Genomic DNA, 7,720 nt, shown 5'->3' on the forward strand with positions numbered 1-7,720 from the left:
GACCTCAGCCACAGCAACTTCTTCCTAGGAACATCGCCAAAGGCAAGGGAAACTAGGGCAAAAATGAACTATTGGGACTTCATCAAGATCAAAAGCTTTTGCACAGCAATGGAAACCATTAACAAAACCAAAAGACAACTGACAGAATGGGAGAAGATATTTGCAAATGACAAATCAGATAAAGGGCTAGTATCCAAAATCTATTAAAAACTTATCAAACTCAACACCCAAAGAATGAATAATTCAATCAAGAAATGGGCAAAGGACATGAACAGACATTTCTGCAAAGAAGACACGCAGATGGCCAACAGACACATAAAAAAGTGCTCCATATCACTTGGCGTCAGGGAAATACAAATCAAAACCATGATGAGATCCCACTTCACACCAGTTAGAATGGCTAAATCAACAAGTCAGGAAATGACAAGTGTTGGCGAGGATGCAGAGAAAGGGGAACCCTCCTGCACGGTTGGTGGGAATGCAAGCTGGTGCAGCCACTCTGGAAAGTGAAATCTTGCCATTTGCATGGACTTTCCATTAAAAGTTGAAAATAGGGGTGCCTGGGTGGCTCAGTGGTTTAAAGCCTCTGCCTTCAGCTCAGGTCATGATCCCAGCGTCCTGGGATCAAGCCCCGCATGGGTCTCTCTGTTCAGCAGGGAGCCTGCTTCCCTTCTTCTCACTCTGCCTGCCTCTCTGTCTACTTGTGATCTCTGTCTGTCAAATAAATAAAATCTTTAAAAAAATTAAAAAATAAAAGTTGAAAATAGAGCTACCCTACGACCCAGCAATCGCACTACTGGGTATTTACCCTAAAGATACAAATGTAGTGATCTGAAGGGGCACGTGCACCCGAATGTTTACAGCAGCAATGTCCACGATAGCCAACCTATGGGAAGAACCTAGATGTCCATCAACAGATGAATGGATAAAGAAGATGTGGTATATATACACAATGGAATACTATGCAGCCATCAAGAGAAATGAAATTGTGCCATTTGCAACGACACGGATGGAACTAGAGGGTATTATGCTTAGCAAAATAAGTCAATCAGAGAAAGACAATTATCATATGATCTCCCTGATATGAGGAATTTGAGAGGCAGGGTCGGGGAGGTCATGGGGGGAAGGGAGGGAAAAAAAATAAAACAAGATGGGATTGGGAGGGAGAAAAACCATAAGAGATTCTTTTTTTTTTTTTAAGATTTTATTTATTTTTCAGAGGGAGAGCGAGAGCAAGCACAGGCAGACAGAGTGGAAGGCAGAGTCAGAGGGAGAAGCAGACTCCCCATGGAGCAAGGAGCCTGATGTGGGACTCGATCCCAGGACGCTGGGATCATGACCTGAGCCGAAGGCAGCTGCTTAACCAACTGAGCCACCCAGGTGTCCCACCATAAGAGATTCTTAATCTCACAAAACAAACTGAGGGTTTCCCAGGGGGAAGGGGGGGATAGGGTGGCTGGGTTATGGACATGGGGGAGGGTATGCACTATGGTGAGTACCATGAAATGTGTAAGCTTGACGATTCAGAGACCTGTACCCCTGGAGCAAATAATACATTATATATTAATAGGAAAAGGAATATGACTGCCCAGGGCAAGTAAGTTTTTAAGAATGAAGATGAAATAAAGATGCTGTTCAGGAAGATGGTGGAGTAGGATGACCCTAGACTCACCTCATCCCAGATAGAGCTAGAGAAAACCCACATCAGTGTAGACCTGAAAATGACCTGAAGACTGGCAGAACAGACTCTCCGCACCTAAATGTAGAGTAGAGGCCACATAGAAAAAAATAAGAAGAGCAGAGATTCAGTAGGGACCCAAACAGACTAAGGGACTGTCCTCAGCAGGGAGGGATGCAGGCGCTCCAAAGGGCGAGAGGGCCAGACCCTCACACTAGCCACCCCAGGCACAGGGAACCAGCATGAAAACCAGAGGGTCACAATTTCGCAAGTTCATACAGTCGGTGGGGCTTAACACTTGGAACTTTTAAGGCATTATTCAGACTGAAGAACCATTTGCTTTTATTTCTAGTGATGCAATTTTCTACCAACAGACCCTCCCAAAGGAAAACCAAAGGAGGGTTTCCAGCTAAAAGAAAAATGATCACAGCTTGTAAAGCTGAAATGCAAGAAGGAGCATTTTCTGGCCAGTTCCAAGATCAAGTTGTCATCAGTATTGTTTTCTGGTGAGACCAGTCTCCTCGGCTTGCGGACCTTCCTGCTTTGTTCCCACATGGCTTCCCTTCTGTGTACATGCCAAGATGCTCTGGTGTCTATGGGATTAGGACCTGGCCCTATGTCTAACTAAGGGCCTATCTCCAAATATGGTCACATGGAGATTCGGGCTTCCACCCTGAATGGGGGAGAGGGGTGGCACGGTTCGGTCCCACTTCATGGTCTTTCACAGAAGGCAGTGTGGTGGCTGGAGCAGACGTTCTTAGTGCCCTGATGGTGTGACCTCAGCTGTCACAGACTCCCAACAGGCCAGCCTGAGTTTCCCAGGCTGCTGTTCCTGGGGCTCTGAGAGCTTTCTGGTCCAATGCAGGCCAAGAGTCCCCCAAAGGGGTGCGCCTGAGTCTCTCCCCAACCCACTGGGGCTCCCCAGGGTCATGCCATGTAAACCACTTGCACCTTGTAGGCTCTGGTGGGGGGGGGCCCACCCCCAAGGCAGTGGTGGGAGGCACATGGGAGGTTTCAGGCACACTGGACATGTTGCATTTCCTGACCTAGGGGGTGACTTATAACCTGAGTGTTCACTTTAGGGCTACTGATTAAAAGTGTGTGTGTGTTTGTACACTTTGCACGTGGATGTTGCATTTCCCAATTGTAAAAAGCAAAAACAAGCACATTAAAACCTACAAATGGCAGCAAGTGAACTAATTAACACTTCAGGGGACAGTGAGGAGAGTTTAAAATACTCTGAAGGTCAGTGGGTGTGCGAATCATGACACCGTCACTGTCCTGGACAGGGTGGTTACACCCTATCCTGAGGTCCCTGCCCTTTCTCTGGGCCAGGAGCACGCCTTTCCATCGGAACTACCATGAAAGTGGGTTTTATATCATTTTAATTCCTGACCTCCCTGAGACGGTTTATAAATTGTTTTCCAGATTTCATTCGAATGAGATTCTTTTTGTCATACCAGTGTCCCTATTCCATCCGTGTTTCATTCCCATAAGATCTTATAGACTCTGAACCTGCCGTTACAAATGGTCTCTTGAGACCAGGATTTCTGTCACCTAGGATTCAGGATTTCCTGAATGAAATATAAAGATCTAAATCTCATCATGTGTTGTTCTAGCGAATATTTAAAAATCTGTGTTATTAGAAACAAGGATATTAATTATGTATTAGATGAGACCAAACGTCTGTGTCTGTCCGACCATGAGAAAATGCTCCATGCTGGTTCTGTACTGGAAGACGACGTTGGCTAGCCCAGTGCTTCCCCTCTCTTCCGGGACACTCTGGTCTTTGGGTCGAAATCCTGCCTTTCAGCAGTCTCTGCTTCTGTCCAGCCTCTTCCTCCGCTGGGGGCTGGTTCTCCTGCACCCTGAGGCCATCCTCCTGAGGACGGCCCCAGCCGCTTTGAGGTCGACCTCCTTGTGGGGACCCTGTCTGATCCTCTGCCCGCGGTCTGCCCTGTGTTTGCACACGTGTGCACACACGTGAGCACCTCAACCCAGTGGCCCACCTCCGGGGCAAGCCCCAGGCCCACTCCTGTGACACAGCGCCTTTGTGCCTCCCCCCTCCCTGTGGCAGCCGTGATGCACTGATGAACGAGGGGACAAACCCCGGCCGGACCCCAGTGTGTGTGAGGGTGAAGGTGCCTCGCGCGTGGCCCTAGGCGCTCCACAGGGACGTCAGCTCAGGCCCAACCGAGCACTTCCCCAAACCCTAGTGATGTGCGCTACTCCTGACTTCTCACAAGGAACCCTACTCCTCTAACAAATGGGGACACCGAGGCCCAGGGACGGTGGTCGCTTGCCCAAGGCCATCCAGGTGGAAACCGGCGGGATCAGAATCCCACCTCCGCCAAAACCTCGGACGCGCTCTGACCTCGAAGTGCAAAGCGCAACTCACAGCACTCTCCGGGTGGGGGCATGGACGCGCGCCTCGCCGGCGGGGACACCGCGGAGCCTTCCCAGGAGCGGGGTCGGTTCAGGGGCGCCGCGGGTCCTCGAGGCCGCGCCTGTCCTGCGGGGGTCCCGCCGCGCACTTCCCGGCCGCCCCGCGGTCCTGACGGAGCGGGTCCGGGGGGCCCCATTCCCGGGGATCCCACCACGCAGCCCTCCTGTGGGCCCCTCGCGGTCCGGTGCCGCGGGGACCCCCCGCAGGGGTCGGGCCGGGCCGGGGGCTGCGCGCGCGCGGTGCGGCCGGGAAGGGCGGCTCCCGGGGCTCCAGGACGTCCGGCCCCAAGCATCCCACCCCTGCACCTCCCCGACAGAGAGGGGAGGCGGGGACGGGCCTGGGAGGCGGGCGGAGGGGTCGCGGAGACGCCGCGCATCTCCTCTCCCGAGCGCTGCGGCCAGCCGTCCCGCGCAGCAGCACCGCCGCCCAGCGCCCGGGACCCACGCGCACAGGCGCTCGCCCCGCCCGGACGCGGAAGGCGGTGCGCAAAGGGACCGGCCGGCCGCGCGCCGCGGGGACAGGAGGCGGGGCAGGGGGCGGGGCCCAGGCGGGCGGCGGGTGGGCGGGGCCAGGGCGGGCTTGGACGGAGCGGGCGGGACAGTGGGCGGGGTCTGGCAGGACACCTACAGGAATCTGTCCTGCGACTCAGTACTTTCCGGAGCATCCAGGAGGTTACAGTTTTGCCTGAAATAGGTTTCCTTTCTATGCAGGAAGAACAACTGGCACCTTGGCTGTGAATCCTGGGCGAGTCATCCGCAAACATGCACCGGCGTGAAGCTGTGCTCAGCTGTCAGCCGCGGAGAGAAGCAAGAGCCAGCGGGTGTGTGCAAGCGCCTGGCTTTGGAGAAAACATGGTCAGGCCCTTTTTAGTTCCTCGGCCTATTTTTATTTAAGCATCAGAGAAAGAAACTTAAGAAATGCTTTTCCACCGTCAAATGGGATAAAAATTTCACGTTATGTAAAACGATTCTTTGCGTACCATCCGGAGGTGGCCCGCATTCCTCTCACGGACCCAGCTGCCCCACGCCGCCGCAAGGCGCGGAAAAGCATACATCTGCACAGAAACTAGTCCACAAACGTTCAGAGCCAAATTTGGCTCTATTCTCAGAGCCAAAGGGTGGGAACTACCCAAATGTCCACCCGCAGATTAATAGATAGGCAAAATGTGATCCATTACACTATGGGATACTATTCAGCTTTCAGAAGGAAGGAAACTCTGACACTTGCCACAACATGGTGAACAGTGAAGACGTGCTGAGTCAAATAACCCACGCACCAGAGGATGAATGTCGCCCGGCTCTATTTATGCGAGGTTCCTAGAACTATCATATTCATAGAAGATAGAAGTAGGTTCCAGGGGCTGGGGAGGCAGATGGGGGAGTTAGTGTTTCTTGGGGGACAGAGTTTCAGCTTGAGAGATGAAAATGCTCTGCGGATGGATGTGGTGATGGTTGCGCAAGGTGATGGGCTTCATGCCACTGAGCTGCACACCTAAACATGGGTAAAATGGTAAATTGGGTGTTATATATATTTTACCACAATTTAAAAATCAAAACAAAACAAAACAAAACTGGGGCTGTGTTGCTGCACTGGCCAGCTCCAGCACTGGAAGCTGCGTTCAGGCCCAGGCACTCTCAGTCTCTCTGAGCCCTCTCTTCCTCCATGTAGGAGTAATGAAAAGCTCCACCTCTCAGGACTGCAGTGAGGTGAGAGTGGGCAACCACATAGGTCCCGGGGCTCTCACCATGGGCCTGGACTGCTCTACACCCTCGCCCCTTGCCCCAGGGACAGTCTCTTCCCCTTTTCCTCGGAGTCACATATGACCTGCATTACCACTTAATGTCATTGTCAACATTTTTTTTTAAGATTTTATTTATTTATTTGACAGAGAGAAATCACAAGTAGATGGAGAGGCAGGCAGAGAGAGAGAGAGGGAAGAAGGCTCCCCGCTGAGCAGGGAGCCCGATGCGGGACCCGATCTCAGGACTCTGAGATCATGACCTGATCATGAGCTGAAGGCAGCGGCTTAACCCACTGAGCCATCCAGGCGCCCTGTCATTGTCAACATTAAGGAAACTGAGATCAGTTACAATCTGTCAAGATGTGTTCATGGGAGCTGTGGGGGTGGGAGGAGGCCTACCTGTTTTCATTTCAAGGTGAGGATAGCCATGTGCAATTCTGGAGATGTTTGAGAGGTTACAACTGGGAGAGGCGTGCACTGGGGTCAGGCATGCTGCTCAGCATCCAGCAGTGAACAGAACAACCCACCACAGAGAATGATCCAGCTCCCGAGCTGGCTCAGACATCCTGCTCTGGTCCCAAGACCATCCAAGGGCACAGGGAAAGGCTAGCTGAAGGATTGATGGGCACAAACTTCCGAGCCCCGGTTCTCAGGGGGCAGAACCCCTCACTCCAGAACTCATTTTTGCTAAGGGTGGGCCCAGGGCCCCTCCCCACCATGGGCCCTGTTGTGGACTGAATATGACTCCCCAATCCATAAATTGAAGCCCTAAATCCCAGTGTGATAATACCCGGAGACGGGGTCTTTGGAAGGTAGTTAGAGCTAGATATCAGAGTGGGGCCCTTGTGATGAGGTTAGTGTCCTCAGAAGACAGACACCAGAAAGTTTGCATGCGCTCGCTCTGGCCCCCACTCTGTGAGGACATGGGAAGAAGGCAGCCACCTGCTCACGGGGAACCAAAACAGCCAGCATCTTGGTCGTGGACTTCTAACCTACAGAACAGTGAGAAATAAATGTCTGCGGTTTAAGCCCCCAGCCCGGGGTATTTTGTCATAGCAGCCCAAACTGATGAAGACAGGCCCCTTCTGCTCATGAATGACAAGGGCTTCTCCTGTTTGTATGTGTTCGTGAAATCTGTACCTGCTGCTTGTGACAAGGGAGCACATTTTCAGAGTTGCTGTGCCTCTCCCGAGCTGCAGATAGTCCAGAATGTGGAGAAGGCAGGTGTGCGAGGAGGTCATTTTAATTGGATGGGATGTACAAGAGTGCCCCCAGACCCCTCTGTCCAGCTCTGAGGGTACCCCCAGGCTCACTCACAGCAAAGGGTGGAGGCCTGGCGTAATGGGGTGGGGACCTTGATTATGCATACTCAGAGGATATTCTAAGATGATTGGATACAAGGTTGCCAAATATGAAGAGATCTTCCTTGTGGGATGCTGCCAGAGCCCCCTACTACAAGTTGATTGGTCCAGAGGTGGGCATGGATTCCCACCCAGTTGGCTGATCCTATCTGGGAATTTTGGTATTGGATTTGAGAGCCAATCAGGTCAATCTCTCTCCATCGCCCATTACTCCCTAGAAGGGGAGAGAAGTCTGGGAACTGGAGGGTCCCCACATGGGCCTCTCCCCCAGCTCCGGCAGAAACACACGCACACAGGCGCACGTGTGCTGGCACATGCACACGCACACACACAAGCGGAGGCGCACGTAGGCACACACACGAACACGTGCACACGTCCACAGGCACACGCGCACACACAGACACGCGCACCCACGCGCTCTGGGACAAAGACAAGGTTCTGGAGGAGCCGTGGGGGACACCGCGTGCCAAGGCTCACCCGGACAGGGACGCTTG

Source organism: Mustela putorius, unplaced genomic scaffold (assembly GCF_011764305.1).
Source record: "Mustela putorius furo isolate JIRA1106 unplaced genomic scaffold, ASM1176430v1.1 tig00000873_pilon_pilon_pilon, whole genome shotgun sequence".
In the NCBI taxonomy this organism is placed as follows: Eukaryota; Metazoa; Chordata; class Mammalia; order Carnivora; family Mustelidae; genus Mustela; species Mustela putorius.